We start from the raw sequence: 17,050 nt of genomic DNA, 5'->3' as shown, positions 1-17,050 counted from the left end.
ATCCTTGAGTGACATCTTTAGTATATTTCAAAAACTACTAAATACACTGAAGCTGCATGGAAGAGTCTATCAAACAAAGGATTCAAACCTGAAATTTCTTAGATTTCTCCCAAAAGAATGGAAGCCTATGACAGTCTCTCTTAGAATTTCACAAGAATACAAGAAGTTTACTTTGGAGAGACTGTATGGCATTTTAAAAACTTATGAGCTTGAGTTGGAACAGGATGAGCAGATAGAGAAAGGAAGAAAGAATGGAGGATCTATAGCCTTGGTAGCTGAATAAGAGAGAGTGAAAGAGATGAAGGTTGAAGCTGTGGAATCTGCACCAAACTCTAGGGTTTGTGAAGGCAAAGGAAAAGAGCTGGCGGCTGAGCATGAAGATCATTTAAGTCAGGATGAAATGGAGGACATAGATGAACATCTAGCTTTTCTATCAAGAAGGTTTGCCAAGCTCAAATTCAAAAAGAATTTTGGAGCAGGCAAGCCAAACAGAAACATGGTGGATAAATCCAAATTCAAATGTTTCAAATATGGCTTGAGTGGTCATTTTGAAAGTGAATGCAGAAAGCCTGATTTTGAAAGAAAGAAGTTTGAGCCTGTGGATTATAAAAAGAAACACTTTGAAATGCTCAAACAAAAGGAAATGGCTTTCTTGACTCAAGAAAATGACTGGGCAGCTGAGGGGTAGATGAAGATGAAGAAACAAGCTATGTCAATCTAGCTCTAATGGCCAAATCAGATGAAGCAGAGGTCAATTCTTCAAGCAATCAGGTAATCACTACTAATCTAGCACACCTTTCTAAAGATGAGTGTAATGATGCTATAAATGACATGTCAACAGAATTATATCACTTGCGTTTGATAAGTGGATTTTATAGCCATTTAGAATGCTTCATATTGGCTTAAGTTGATGATTTGACCTCAAGTATGTGGTATTTTTAATGCATTTTGTGTTAAGTATGTGCAGGGATTTAGTTAGAGGTAGGAATGGACTTCTATATGCTTTTATGTTGATAAGAGATCGGGAATTAAAGTGCGAGCGCTTACGAGAAGATCAGAACGAGAAACAAGAATTCTGCAGGAATTTTTCCAGAAGCCAAGAGCGCCGTGCTTGACTCAGACGCGCCCGCGCCCAATTGTCCAGAAGCAGAGCGCGCCCGCACTCCATACAGGCATGCCCGTGCTAGTTCGGGTAGGCAGAATCCTGATTCTAGTTCATTTTGGATATTATGAGCGGCCAAGTCAACCTGGAGCATATAAATAAAGAAAATGAGACGAATTAAACAAGAAGGAACAAGGAGAGAACTCTGGAAAACCAAAAGCACACAAGACGGCTAAGAAGAAGAAGATTTAGTTCTACATCATTCTTTTGTATTCTTCTAATTAGGCGATACTTTGGATACTTGTTCCGGATTTTTTTTTCAAACCTTAGTACTTTTATGTTCTCTTATAGTATTCAGAACCTTTTTACTATCATGTTTTCATTGGAACCCATGACGATGAGACGTTCGATTATGAACTAATCGTTATCGTGGGATTCTAACGGATTTATTTATGGAGTTTAGTAGTTGATTGCCGTAAAGTTTTCAGTGTGTGATGAATTATTGATTTCCTAGTATGGTTGTACTTATTCTTCTTGGATGCGTAGCTAACATCTAAGTTGTATTGTTAATCTCTATTGATTGTAAAAGTGGATATAGGGGTTTAGAACTTTCCATGATAGCATAGGTTTAAGGATGTTTTGTCATGCATGATTCGTAATGTAATTTTAGCCATCTTACGCTACCCTGTGTAATATCAATGGATAACTTGCTTTTAAATCATTATGTTTTCAAATCTTATAGACATATAGGGTCTAAGCATAATTGGTGTATGTCCAGCTTCTATTTAATTTGTGGATGCTGAGTAAAATATCATGTACTAATTTCATGTTGTCTGATTAATTATCGTAACCATCACATACTATGATTAAAGGCATAAACTCTGAACGAAGTATTTAATGAAGTTAGAATCCCATGTTTTATTCAATATAAGTAACTTGATTTATAATCTCCTAGTTAATTCATTCTAGCATAATTACTTAAGATAATCAAACTCAATTTGATACTTGTCTTAGCAGTGAATAATAATCATACATTGTTGCATAAGTGCACATTCTGAATTAAACCAATCTATGTGGAAACGAACTTAACTTAATCTTATACTACTTGTGACCGCGTACACTTGCGTGTTTTTATGCGAACAAGTTTTTAGCGCCGCTGCCGGGGATCGGTGTTAAATTTAGAATATGTGCTTGTCATCGGTGGTCGTTAAAGTTCACTGACTCAGATTATTCTCTTACAAAGTTTACTTTGTTTGTGTATTTCAAGTAATCAATCAAATGTGTATGCGAACACGTTCTCAATCCCGTAAGGAAAAACTAGAAGAAATAGAAAATGAAGTGATCATTGCAATGGGAGAACAAGAAGCAGAAACGAAAGCATTGAAGGATTATTCTCAACCAAAAATCAATGACATTCAGTCTAGCATTGTCAGACCTGCCATTTCAGCTAATACCTTCGAAATCAAGCCTGACACGATTCAAATTATACAGAATTCAGTCCAGTTTAGGGGTGCTCCAACAGAAGATCCCAATATGCACATTAGGGATTACATCGAGATTTGCGACACCTTCAAGTTCAGCGGTGTTTCAGAAGATGTTCTGAAACTGAGACTTTTCCCATTTTCTCTGAGGGATAAAGTTAAGAGCTGGTTTCACCCTCTACTAGCAGGTTCTACTGTGACATGGGAGGACCTTGCTCAGAACTTTCTTACTAAATTCTTCCCTATGGCAAAAAAAACTGCAATCAAGAATTCTCTTACTCAATTTACACAGCAATCGGGAGAATATTTATGTGAAGCTTGGGAGCGCTACAAGGAGATGCTTAGGAAGTGTCCTCATCATGGAATGCCTAATTGGATGGTAATCAATTGCTTCTTCAATGGTTTGGGAACACAGTCAAGACCCATGATCGATGCAACATCAGGTGGAGCTTTATGGGCTAAGATCTATGAGAAAGCTTATGAGCTAATTGAAATGATGGCTGCTAATGAATATCAAAACCCAATCCAGAGACTGCCACAAGGCAATGTAGCAGGAATTCTAGAGGTGGATACAACTACGGCTATAGCTGTTCAGCTAAAGGCGTTGACTATGAAAGTGGATACTCTGGCTAACTATGGAGTTCATCAGATAACAAGTGTTTGTGAACTTTATGCAGGTGCACATGCGACGGATCAATGTGCTATATCTAATGAGTCGGCACTATTTGTAAGTAATTTTCAGCGACCACAACAACCAGTTCCATCCACTTATCATCCTATCAACAGGAACCATCCTAATTTCAGCTGGAGCAATAATCAGAGTGGTATGTAACATCCACAATAGTCTTATCAGCAGTTTGGAAACAAGCCATTCAACCCTCCTGGTTTTCAACAACAGTATGCACCTAGGCAACAATTTCAGCCATCGGTAATGCAACAATCTCATGAAAGTTTCGGTCAATCGGCTAATGAAAAATCTGAATTGGAGGAATTGAGGTTGGTGTGTAAAAGCCAAGCGATTTCGATCAAAACTTTGGAGAGTCAAATAGGACAAATTGCTAATGCGCTGTTGAATCGACCACAAGGAACTCTTCCTAGTGATACAGAAGCTAACCCAGGCAAGAGAGAAGTTAAAGAGCAGTTGAAAGCAATTACTCTGACGTCTGGAAAGGTCGCCAACAATCACAATTCAGAATCTGAAATTTTTCGGTAGAAGCCAAGCTTGCCCGCGTCCTATTTAAGCGCGCATGCGCCTGCCCCTGTACCAGCAAATATAATTATTGATGATTCAGCTGATCAGAAGGATGGCAAAGCGGAAATGAAGAAAATTTCTATTGAACACTCTATTCCTGAGCAGAATACAAAATACAAACAGGTCTATCCGCCTCCTCCATATCCTAAAAGACTTCAGAAGCAGAAGTTCGACAAACAATTTGCCAAGTTTCTGGAGGTTTTCATGAAATTCCACATTAAATACCTTTTGCGGAAGCTCTAGAGAAGATGTTGAGCTATTCTAAGTTCATGAAGGGCATTCTATCTCGAAAGTTGAAGCTTGAGGAGTTGGAAACCGTTTCTCTAATGGAAGAGTGCAGTGCGGTGCTGCTACAGAAACTGCCTCCTAAACTTAAAGATCCAGGAAGCTTCACGATACCATGCACCATTGGCGAGTTATCTTTCGACAAGTGTTTTTGTGACTTGGGAGCTAGCATCAATCTGATGCCATTGTCTATCTTCAAAAAACTTGGTCTGCCTGATCCAAAACCTACAAACATGTCCTTATAATTGGCTGATCGGTCCATCACTTATCCGCAAGGTATAGTGGAGGATGTCTTGGTTAAGGTGGATAAACTCATCTTCCCTGCTGATTTTATCATCCTAGACTTTGAGGAGGATAAGAAGATTCCTATTATCTTGGGAAAACCATTCTTAGCTATAGGCCAAACTTTGATCGATGTGCAAAAGGGAGAACTTACAATGAAGGTTCAGGATCAGGATGTCACTTTTAATGTCTTCAATGCAATGATATTCCCCACAGATAAAGAGGAATGCTATAAAATAGAGCTGGTCGACTCTGTAGTGAATTCGGAACTTGATCAATTGTTAAGGTCAGATATCTTAGAGAGAGCCTTAATAGGGGAATCTGATAGTGAAGACAAAGAAGGGGTAGAGCAACTTTAGTTTTTGAATGCATCTCCATGGAAGAGGAAGTTAGATTTACCGTTCGAGTCTCTTAGATTAGCAGAGCTGAAAAATTCTCAGGAGTGTCTTAAACCATCTATTGAAGAAGCTCCCACACTTGAGTTCAAACCACTGCCTGATCACTTGATGTATGCCTTTTTAGGTGATGCATCTACTTTACCTGTTATTATTACATCTGACCTTTCAGGTATTGATGAAGACAAGCTCTTGTGAATTCTGAGAGAGTTGAAATCAACAATCGGGTGTACTATAGCAGATATCAAGGGAATCATCCCTTCATATTGTATGCATAAAATTACGCTTAAGGAAGGGAATAAATCTACCTTTGAACATCAGAGTAGACTCAATCCTATCATGAAAGAGGTGGTAAAGAAAGAAATTTTTAAATGGCTGGATGCAGGGATCATTTATCCTGTTTCAAACAGTTCATGGGTGAGCCCGATGCAGTGTGTGCCTAAGAAAGGAGGCATTACAATTATGGCTAATGAGAAGAATGAGTTCATCCCTACTCGGACAGTCACAGGGTAGAGAGTATTGTTAGGAATATATTGTGTACTTGATATTAACTCAAACAAAACACTAAGTAGATTTTTAATTAAGTGATTTTGTAGCTTTCAACGGATGATCATTTCAACATCCGTTGAAAGAGTAGCTTATGTACAATAAGATTAGCAGCACATTTCTATATACTTAAATGGCTTAGTGAACTATGTGTTGTAGAATGATTAAGTCATGTTGACTACTGGATTGATATGCAAGATAGGATGGTGAATTGTAAATATTAGATGCCTTGTAATCTTGAATAAATAAAATAGAGTTAACTTCCAAAAAGACAGTCTCAACGGATGATTGATAAAATTCAAAAGAGCAGTTGATAGTGACTTGACAGACACATGTGTTGGTTGTATGCAAATGGAATGTGGCAGCCTGTTTGAAGGATTTAGAGAACAAAAAAGCATTTCCATTTCCATGCTAAACAGATGATATTCAATGATGCTGGAAAGAAAAGTGTAGCAGCATGAATTTAGATTATATACAGTTTTTCTTATTATCTTGTCTTTTTATCATGTAACTTGGTGATATATAAACCAAGTGTAACAAGTTGAAAAGTATCCAAGTAAGTAAGCATCTTACCAGAGAAATAAATAAGGCAAACTATGTAAAGAATTTCTCTATTCTTGTATTTCAACTTGTAAGCAGCTGTGAACAATTTTGTTACACAGAGTTCTCAACTTAATATATATCTCTGGTGGAAAAGTTCAATCCACCAGAAAGTTTTTAAATACTTGTATTTGATTAATTTGTGATTTGATTTTTTTACTACTTTCATTCCGCACCATTGCTAAATCACACACAGTTATATATTTATAGTATAATTGTTCTTAAAATTAAAAAGAAGCCAAAATTACATTTAACCCCCTTCTGTAATTCTTATTTAGATTGTTTGGGAATAACAAGTATGCATGGATTATCGGAAGCTGAATAAAGTGTTCGGGCTAGAACACACGCTAATATTCACGCAAGTATACGCGATCGTAAGTAATATAGAATAAATTCTAGTTCTTTCCCACATGGACTGGTTTAGGTTAATTTCAATCAATGTATTTATGCAACAATGGTATGGTTATTATCCAATGCTAAGACGAATAACAAATTGAGCTTGTTTATAACTACAAATAACTAAGAGATTATACTAAAGAACATTAACTAAGAGATTAAAGAGAGTTGAATACTATATGACACAAACATGGGATTTTAACTTCATTAATTACTTCATTCAATAGCCTTTTTGTTCTTAACCTTAGCATGTAATGGTGATGACACTAAACAGATAACACGAAACTGATAAACGCCAAATTTTGTTGTACGAATACCATACTGCCAGACATTCACAAAAGAGATAGAAGCTGAATAGACACCAATTATATTGAGACCATATATGTCTATAGAATTTGACAACATAACGGTTTAATGCACAAGTTATCTATCGTGATTACATAGGGCAAGTAAGATGGTTAAAATTACTTACAAATCATGCATAACAAATACATGAACCTATGCTAGCATGGCAAGTTCTAAACCCTTAAATTCACTTTCACTTTATTAAAGATTAACACACTATCTTATAAGTTCGCGACGCTCATAAGACGAATAAGCACAACCATTACTAGGTTATCATACAATCACCATACACTAAGGCATCGAAACAAATTAACTAAAGAAATCCATAAATAAATTCGTTAGAACCCTACGATAATGATTAGCCCATAATTGGACTCATCATCAACGTGGGTTCCGATGAAAGCATGGTATAATAAACGTAGTCTTTTCATTGAATAAATAATAAACCAAGTACGAAACAAGAGTATAGGTTCACGAATAAGAAAATTAACATCCAAAGTTACAACTTAAAATAAAGAATCACAAGAATAAACTAGATCCTCTTCGCCTCAGTTGAATTGTGCTATACGGTCTTCTTACGCATCCTCCTTAAGCTCTGGTACGTCTTGTTATGAAAAATGACCTTAAGTTATGTATATATAGAAGCCCATGTAGAGTAGAAGTCCATCAATCAGAATCAAAAGAGAATCATGATTCTTTTATCTCGACCTGGCGCGGGCGTGCGCTATCACAGCGCGGGCGCGCTGACTCTCTGGAAAATTTTCTGACTTCTTTTTTTTTGCTGATTTGAGTTGGTCTTTTCACGAGCTTTTATTCTAGACATAATCCTAACACTATATTAGCATCAAAATAATGTTAATTCACCTATATTCCTGATAAATGCTTGAAATGCAAAAACACTACAAAAACACATTAAAAATACTAACAACTCGAGTATAAAACACCAATTCAAAGCTTTACAGAGCATTATAAAGTGATCTAAATGCCACTCAACATACTCCCAAACTTGAATTGATGTTCATCCTCAAGCATAAACAGACTCAAAGAACAAGAAATAAAAATATATGAATGCAAACTATATGAATGCAACGATCCCCATAAAATAACTAAACCAACCAACAAGCAACATCTTAACAAATGCAATTATTCGCACAAAGATCAATCAAGCCCCATAAATCAACTTACAAGCCAGAAACGTGTGTGTGCAAATACTTACAGATAAACTATCACAACTAGATCAATAATCATGACTCACTACTCATCAAAGCAATCGCAAGGTTATAAATAGAATAAAAGCTAAACTCAAAATAACTTATAACACTTCAATTCTTATATCGGAGTTTTACATGGATCCATGCTTTTATTCACAACACAAAACAACACAAATATGCTTATTTGACCGTGCAATGAGGTCCACAAAAGACTTATACAATAATACCCATGTAGCGAGCGTTAGGTTAGTGGATCTCAGACTATAAAAAGCCTTAGGTCACTAAGAACAAATCCCCTAAGAACTTAATAACTCAAGTATTAAAGTGCCCACTCATGATCAGTTATGCATAAACACATTTTTTTTCTTTTTTTTTCCTCTTTTTTTCACAAATTTCTGAACGAGTGCGTTTTGCTCCATCTTGTTCAACCCTAGACTACTCATATAAAATGAGCCAGCTACTATCCATTTGACACCTAGCCACAACAACTAGAAATGAAATCCAATTTTCTCCAATTATATTTTATCATTAAAAGAATATCCTAAATTCTAAATATAAACAAGCGATTAAACTTCGACAAATAAACAAACCATGACTCTGATCTAGCCCTCAACCAACCTATAAGACTTAGTGAAATACAATTGTCTTTAGCATGCAAATCAACTCGATATGACTTAACATCACTAAGCACAACATCACTACACTAGCATCAATATCACAAATTAATCGGCAAAATCATCTAGGGAATCATGTTAAAATGCAAATGCATGAAACTATATGCAACAACTATCATAAAAACTACAACCAAAAAACTACATGGCAAATATGCAACTATATAAACTAAACTAGCATGAATATGCAAACTATATGCGACTCATACAAAACACATAATCCTTAACTACTACCCCCAAACTTAAAATATTCATTGTCCTCAGTGAAGGTAATAGCAAGGAATCAGGCATACCTAATCAGAAACAGGGTCATCACCCTCAAGGGGTGGAATGTCAGGAGGTCTGGAGGTGGATACACAGAGTCCTCACCGAATACTGGCCACTGGATGTCAACTCCTGTGGCTTTGAATGCAGTCCCCAACGCCGGGGTGAGGTCATGTGCAAGCCTACTATGGATGTAATGCATCGCATCCATCCTCCTAGCTAAATGCCTATACTGCATCGTACTCAAACCAGCACTGCCCTATGCTTCCTCCTGCTGCTGCGATCCCGAAGGACCAGCCTCTTCTCCCAACTGAGCTCTCCAAGCTGCTCGACGAGCCTGTGAAGTCCCACCAGCATAAGTCTGATCCACTGGCCTTCCACCTGTCAGATGGTCATAAGAATATCTAAGCCCCTTAGGACCGGGCTTCCCACCATACCACTCCATCATATTCAATGGTGTCGAACTATCAATCAGAGCACTAGGGAGCTGCAGCTGCTCATGTGCGGGCTAATGTATGCTAACCAGCACACACAACTTCGTCATAATGGATGCATAGAGTATCGAACCCGTAGAAATCCCTCGCAAGAACCTTAGAATACCCTGATGGATAACCATCCCAAGATCCACATAGTCTCCCTGAAGAATCCCCCATAACAAACGAGCACGCTCTACAGTAATCTCATGCACGTGAGAAGATGGCATGATGTTAGCACAAATAAAAGAATTACATGCACGTGCAAACCTGTTTATGCACGAAGCAGGGAACATGGCATATTCATTCGTGCTCTTTTTGAACTTTCAATGAGTCTCAGGCACACACAGGGTAGCAATAATCAAATCCAAGTTAAACTCCTCTAGAGTCTTCTCATTCCAGTTCTCCTGATCAGGCCCCCTCTCGGGCTGCTGAATCGCCCTACAGATAGCCTCAACACTGTACTCCACCGTCATCCCCTAACCACCGTGAAATCGTTCTTCTCCGCCTTAGCATTGGCGTAGAACTCACGAACCACACTCACGGGCAAAGCAGCGAGTGTCTCGCAAAAAGCAACCCATCCCATCTCCAAAATCATCTCTAACAACTTACCATCTTTCCCATATGGCAGAAAACCACGCTCCTTCACTATAGGCTTCGAAATTAGCCTCACATACTCTGCCTCAGCCTCGGGAGTTAAAAGTCGAGGCCTCACACCACCTGCACTCAAAGAATCGGTGGTGCTGCTGCTTACTTGGGTTCTCTGTCTTTTTGGTGCCATTGAGATTGAATAAGTTTAAGAGAATAGAAGTTGTAAGAGCGATTTGTGTGTTTGAGAGTTTGAGAAGTGATGGAGAAGTTTGTGTATAAGTGTATGTATATATAAGAGATTGGGAGAGAATTAGTTATGGAAAAGGAGTGGGAACTGATTATGGGAATAATAGGAATAATGGGTTTGAGTTGGAGAGGGAAATTTGGTACGGAGTGCCCGCTACCTTGGCACGGGCATGCCTTGCTTCTGACTTTTCAGTGCGGCCACCCCGCTTCACAGCGCGGGCGTGCGTAGCTTCTGGAAAATCAGTGCGGCTGCATCCAAATCAAGGTTCAACTTTTTCAAAGCTCGGACCATCTCGATTTCAATTTTCCAGGAAAAAGATGGAGCCAAGAGTTAAATAACAGAACTTGTTATCCCGAAACAAATGACTTGAGCACCAGACCCTATCGTGCCACCTCTTGACTTTCTACTTTTATATTTTGTTGTTTTCATACGCCTTAAGCCGAAATTCATCGAGTTCATTCAATTAAAGCATTCTTTTCTTACCAGCTGCATCCAAATCAAGGTTCAACTTTTTCAAAGCCCAATACGCTTTATGTTCAAGCTCCACGGGAAAATGACACCCCTTACTATAAACCAACTGAAATGGCGACATTCCTAACGGAGTTTTGGATGTTGTTCTATATGCCCAAACAACATAATCAAGCTTCAAAGACCGGTCTTTACTTAATGGTCACACAATTTTCTCTAGAATATGCCTGATCTCCCTGTTAGACACCTCAGCTTGACCATTAGTCTGAGGATGGTAGGCTGTAGCAATGCGATGATTCACATTATACCTTTGCATCATGGTAGTGAACTTGCGATTACAAAAATGCGATCCCTCGTCACTGATTATGACTCTTGGAGTCCCAAATCGTGTGAATATCTGCTTATAAAGAAAATTAAGCACTACATTCACATCATTTATCGACAAAGCCTTGACTTCAACTCATTTTGACACATAATCGATCGCCAGCAAGATATACTGCTTTTACAAGATGAGAAAAATGGCCCAATAAAGTCAATACCCCAAACATCGAAGACTTTGACCTCAAGAAGCACATTAAGAGGCATCTCATCCCTCTTGGACATATTACCCACACGCTGGCATCGATCACACTTCAAAACAAAGTGATGTGCATTCTTAAACAATATTGGCTAGAAGAATCCCGCTTGAAGGACATGAGTTGTTGTCTTCTCTCCATCATAGTGGCCTCTATAAACAGTCGAATGACAGTCTCGCAAGATTCCCCCCGTTTCGCTGTACGGAATACATCTCCTGATGATTTGGTCAGCTCCTTGCCTGAACAAATATGGTTCATCCCACATGTACCACTTTACCTCATGAAGAAACTTCTTCCTTAGAGCGTACGACAAGTCTGGAGACATGATATTACTCACAAGGTAGTTCACAATGACTGCAAACCACAGTTCTTCCTCTTGCACATCAAACAGCTGCTCATCGGGAAAAGACTCATTTATCAATTTCTTATCCTGTGAAGTCGCACTTAGATCTTCTAAATGAGAAAGATGTTCAGTGACTTGATTCTCAGTACCTTTTTTGTCCTTGATCTCTAATTCAATCTCATGAAGCAAAAGAACCCATCTAATCAATCTAGGCTTCGAGTCCTTCTTCGAGACGAGATATCGAATTACAGCGTGATCATTGAAAACTGTCATTTTCATCCCAAGAAAATAAGATCGAAACTTCTCAAAACTGTAGACAATGGCCAGAAGTTCTTTCTCAGCAAGACTATAATTCAGTTGAGCCCTATTGAGGGTCTTACTAGCATAGTAGACCACATGAAATATGTTGTTCTTTCTCTGCCCAAGAACTCATCTAACTGCACAGTCACTTACATCGCACATCATCTCAAAAGGTTCATTCCAATAAGGTGCAGTTATGACAGGTGTCGTGATCAAACTCTTCTTCAAGAACTCAAAATCAACTAGGCACGCGTCATCAAACTTTAACGGGACATCCTTTTCCAGAAGATTGCACAAGGGTTTAGAGATTTTTGAGAAGTCCTTGATGAACCGTCTATAGAAACACGCATGACAAAGAAAGCTGCGAAATCCCTTAATAGAAATTGGTGGAGGAAGATTTTCAATGACCCCCACCTTGGCTTTGTCTACCTCAAGACCTTTACTAGAGATCTTGTGACCAAGAATAATGCCCTATCACACCGTAAAGTGACATTTCTCCCAGTTGAGAACCATATTGGTCTCAACACACCTTTTAAGAACGTCGCCAAGATTCTGCAAGCACTCATCAAATAAATCACCAAACACAGAGAAGTCATCCATAAACACCTCTACATTCTGACCAATCATATCATGGCCATCATGCATCTCTGAAATATGGCAGGTGCACCACATAAACCAAAAGAAACTATTCTGAAGGCGAAAGTACCAAATGGACAAGTGAAGGTAGTCTTTTCCTGATATTCCGAAGCAATACAAATCTGATTATAGCCCAAATAGCCATCCAGAAGACAATAGTACTCATGCCCAACCAACCTGTCGAGCATCTGATCAATAAAAGGCAGAGGGAGGTGATCCTTTCTCGTGGCCTTGTTCAGCTTCCTATAATCCATGCAAACTCTCCACCCCATGACTGTTCGAGTAGGAATGAGCTCATTCTTCTCATTAGCTACAACCATGATACCTCCTTTCTTCAGTATATACTGAACTGGACTCACCCAAGAACTATCAGAAATGTGATAGATTATCCCTGCATCCATCCACTTAAGAATTTCCTTTTTCACAACATCTTTCATATTGGATTAAGCTGTCTCTGTTGCTCAACATTAGGCTTGCTACCTTCCTCTAGTATAATTTTGTGCATGCAATAAGAAGGGTTGATTCCCTTATTATTTGCTATCGTCCATCCAATTGTCGATTTGAACTCTCTCACTCTCTCATAATTCTTAAGAGTTTTTCATCATCACTACCTAAAAGGTCAGATGCAATAATAACAGGAAAAGTAGATGCATCACTTAAAAATGTATACCTTAAGTGTTCAGGAAATGGTTTAAGCTCAAGTGTAGGAGCTTCCTCAATAGATGGCTTGAGGCGCTTTGGAGATTTGTTCAGCTCCTACATTCCAAGAGATTCAAAAGGCATATCCATCTTCCACTTACAGGAAGAAGCATTTAGATATTGCAATTCCTCATCACCTTCGTCATCTTCATTATCTGAATTCCCTAACAAGGCCTTTTATAAGGCATTAGACCTTAGCAATTGATCAAGTTCTGAAGTAACCACATAATCGGCCTACTCCACCTTTAAGCACTCCTCATTTTCCGTAGGGAATTTCATGGCATTGAACACATTAAAAGTTACATCCTGATCCAGCACACACATGGTGAGCTCACCCTTCTGCACATCTATCAAGGTTCGGCCAGTAGCCAAGAAAGGTCTTCCCAAGATTATGGGAATCTTCTTATCCTCCTCGAAATCAAGAATTACAAAATCAGCTGGAAAGATGAGTTTGTCCACCTTGACCAAAATATCCTCAACAATGCCCCGTGGATATGTAATTGAACGATCGACCAACTGCAAGGTCATATAAGTAGGCTTTGGATCTGGTTAGTCCAACTTCTTGAAGATTGACAAAGGCATCAGATTGATGCTAGCTCCCAAGTCACATAAACATTTGTCAAATGACACTTTTCTAATGGTGCAAGGAATAGTGAAGCTTTCAGGATCTTTAAGCTTCGGAGGCAACTTCTGTTACAACACAACACTGTATTCCTCCATGAGAGAAACGGTCTCTAAGTCATCAAGCTTCACTTTCCGAGACCGTATACCTTTAATAAACTTTGCATAACCAGGCATCTGTTCAAGAGCTTCAGCGAAAGGTATGTTGATATGAAGTTTCTTGAACACCTCTAGAAACTTCTCAAACTGCTTATCCAGCTTTTTCTTCTGCAGTCTCTTAGTAAAGGGGGGTGGAGGATATATCAGTTTCTCCCCTATATTGCCCTCAGGAGGAGTGTATTCAACTGTAGTCGTACTTGGTTCCACTTCTGCTTCCTTCTGCACTTCTTCTTCAACTACAGCTTCTTCATCCAAAACTTGAGAGTGTTCAGGAGTTGCAACCTTCCCAGACCTCAATGTAATTGCCTTTACCTGCTCCTTAGCTTCCCTCTTTCCTGGTACTTCAGTGTCACTAGGGAGTGTACCAGGTTGATGATTTAGCAAGGTATTGGCAATTTGTCCAATTTGATTTTCCAAGGTCTTGATAGAAATCGCTTGGCTTTTACACATGAGCCTCAACTCCTCCAATTCAGATTTTTCATTATACTGTTGCAGCTGGAGTTGTTGTCTTGGTGTATATTGCGGTTGTGAAAACCAGGAGGGTTGTACTACTTTGCTGGATACTGCTGATAAGACCGCTGAACCGTATTCTGAGTATTGCTCCAGCTAAAGTTAGGATGATTGCGGTTGTTAGGATGATATGTGGCTGGCACAGGTTGCTGTCACCTCTGAAAGTTGCTCACGAACTGAGCTGATTCACTAGAAATAGCATATTGCTCTGTCTCATGGGCACCAACACAAAGCTCACAGACACTAGTGATCTGATTAACTCCATAATTAGCCAAAAAAATCCACCTTCATCGTCAAAGCCTTAAGCTGAACAGCTATAACAGTAGTTGTATCTAACTCCAGAATTCCTGCTACCTTGACATGAGATAGTCTCTGAGTAAGATTCTGGTATTCATTAGCAGCCATCAGTTCAATCAATTCATAAGCTTCGTCGAAGCTTTTGGCCCACATGGCTCCTCCGGATGCTGCATCAAGCATGGGTCTAGAAGTAGCCCCCAAACCATTATAGAAACAATTAATAATCATCCATTCAGGCATCCTATGATGAGGAAACTTCTTAAACATCTCCTTATAACGATCCCAAGCCTCACATAAAGATTCTCCAGATTGCTGAGCAAATTGAGCAAGTGTGTTTCTGATTGCAGCAGTCTTCGCCATAGAAAAGAATTTGGTTAAGAATTTTTGAGCAAGATCCTCCCATTTGGTGATAGACCTTGGTGGTAGAGAATGTAACCAGCACTTTGCTTTATCCCGCATAGAGAATGGGAAAAGCCTCAACTTAATAGCATCTTCAGAAACTCCATTGAACTTGAAAGTGTCGCAGATCTCGATGAAATCTATGATGTGCATGTTGGGGTCTTCTGTCGGAGAACCCCAAACTGAACTGAATCCTGTATCATCTGAATCGTGCTCGAATTGATCTCAAAGCTATTAGCCGAGATTCTGACGGTCTCATCCCCGGGGTCAGGAGTTGACGTCATCCACAACATAACAATCAACATAATATAATCCATTTCAATGATAAAACATAATCACGACCCCTCTTTCCAAGATCTTTTCTAGGTTTAAGTATGACTTAAGTTATAATTACTACAAAACTAACTCATTATAACCACCTAGACAATTCTATCTTAATATAGCAACTCAACAGACCATTTTTGGTCTGATACAAATACCTCAGAGGAGCCTGACACGGAAGGAACTGGAACTCTGCCCGGACTACCACAGAAGAATCACCTAGGTATATGCAATACATATATAAAATATTTTGCAAGGGTGAGCAATCAATTGCTCAACAGTACCACTATATGAATAATAATCATAAAATTTTTATGATAAACACTTATAGGAACAGAAATCATAACTTGCTTATAGAAAGAAAGTAAAACAAGTGAAAACTGGATATCAATAACTAGCATGCTATATAAAACATCTCATTAGTTGTGCTGTGTAAATATCAGAGTTCAATTTTAGCATGCTACTTTTATTTCCAAATCTTTCGTTCCATTATAGGAACCATAAAACCTTTGTCCCGTTACGGGGACCCAAAATCATCAGTTCCATTACGGGAACCACAAAATCTCGCTCAGATATAAAAGTATTGGATGATCCATGGTGAGACAGCTGATCAGGCTATCTCCATAGGACGGCTCCATCTGCCATCCCATGAAACTTATTCCGGAACTCAGAGACTAGCTAGGTCCCTGTCACGCTGGGCTGGTGGTTATAATAGGGTGCGCAACCACTTCGCCTCTTACGCTATCTTCTTGGCCGTTACAGGCCCTTGCGCACGCTCATCCAATTATCTGATCAAATTTATCCAGTTTTCCAAACCACTTACCTATCTTTTTTCAAAACAATTCTATCACAGCACACTTTCCAAAACATTTTAACTTTATTCAAAGTTTAGAGATAGGTACTTTCAGAAGTTACTTTTCCCCCAAAACATCAGTTAACAAATCAATTTGAACACAGGGGATATGTTGGGAATATGTTGTGAACTTGATGATTTCATTAACAAAACACCTTAGTAGATTCAACTTAGTGAACTATATAGCACTCGACGGATAAGAAATATAGTCCCGACAGATGACTCAATATAGTCCCGACGGATGATGATTTGATATCCATCGAGTGAGTAGCTTATGTAATAATAAGTCATGTAGAACATTTCTGCAAACACCTTTGTATAGATTATGTAGTATCTTATAAATCATGTAGACTGCTAGTAGATGTGCAGAATAGGTTGATTAAATGTAAATATATGATGTCTTGTAATTCTGCATAAATGAAATGGAGTCAAGTGCCAAATAGCTACCCGATAGGTGATCAACAAAGCTACCCGACGAATGATTAACAAGGCAACCCGACGGATGATCATGTACCCGACGGATAATCAATTCAAACATCTGTTGACAGTGACAACACAGTCACATGCATCGAGTGTATGCAAAAGGAATGTGGCAGCCTATTTAATTGGGTTTTTGAGAACAAAGAAGCATTGCCATTTCCATGCTATTATGAAGATATTCAAAGATGGTGGAATAGAGTAATGAAGTAGCATAGTATTAGACTTGATAGGTTTTGTTTTATTATCTT

General features: G+C 38.7%; 2 non-coding genes across 2 annotated transcripts; one reads left to right on the top strand and one right to left on the bottom strand.

Annotated features, from left to right (window-relative positions):
* Positions 1–2,842: 2,842 nt before the first annotated feature.
* Positions 2,843–2,949, bottom strand: LOC141699268 (small nucleolar RNA R71). The gene has a single exon (XR_012565743.1). It is a non-coding gene; the product is annotated as a small nucleolar RNA R71 (small nucleolar RNA).
* Positions 2,950–14,987: 12,038 nt separating this feature from the next.
* LOC141699522 (small nucleolar RNA R71) lies at positions 14,988–15,092 on the top strand. The gene has a single exon (XR_012565976.1). It is a non-coding gene; the product is annotated as a small nucleolar RNA R71 (small nucleolar RNA).
* The last annotated feature ends 1,958 nt before the right edge of the window (positions 15,093–17,050 follow it).

This window comes from Apium graveolens, chromosome 11, assembly GCF_009905375.1.
Source record: "Apium graveolens cultivar Ventura chromosome 11, ASM990537v1, whole genome shotgun sequence".
NCBI classification, from domain to species: Eukaryota; Viridiplantae; Streptophyta; class Magnoliopsida; order Apiales; family Apiaceae; genus Apium; species Apium graveolens.
This window is presented reverse-complemented; position numbering and strand designations above follow the sequence as displayed.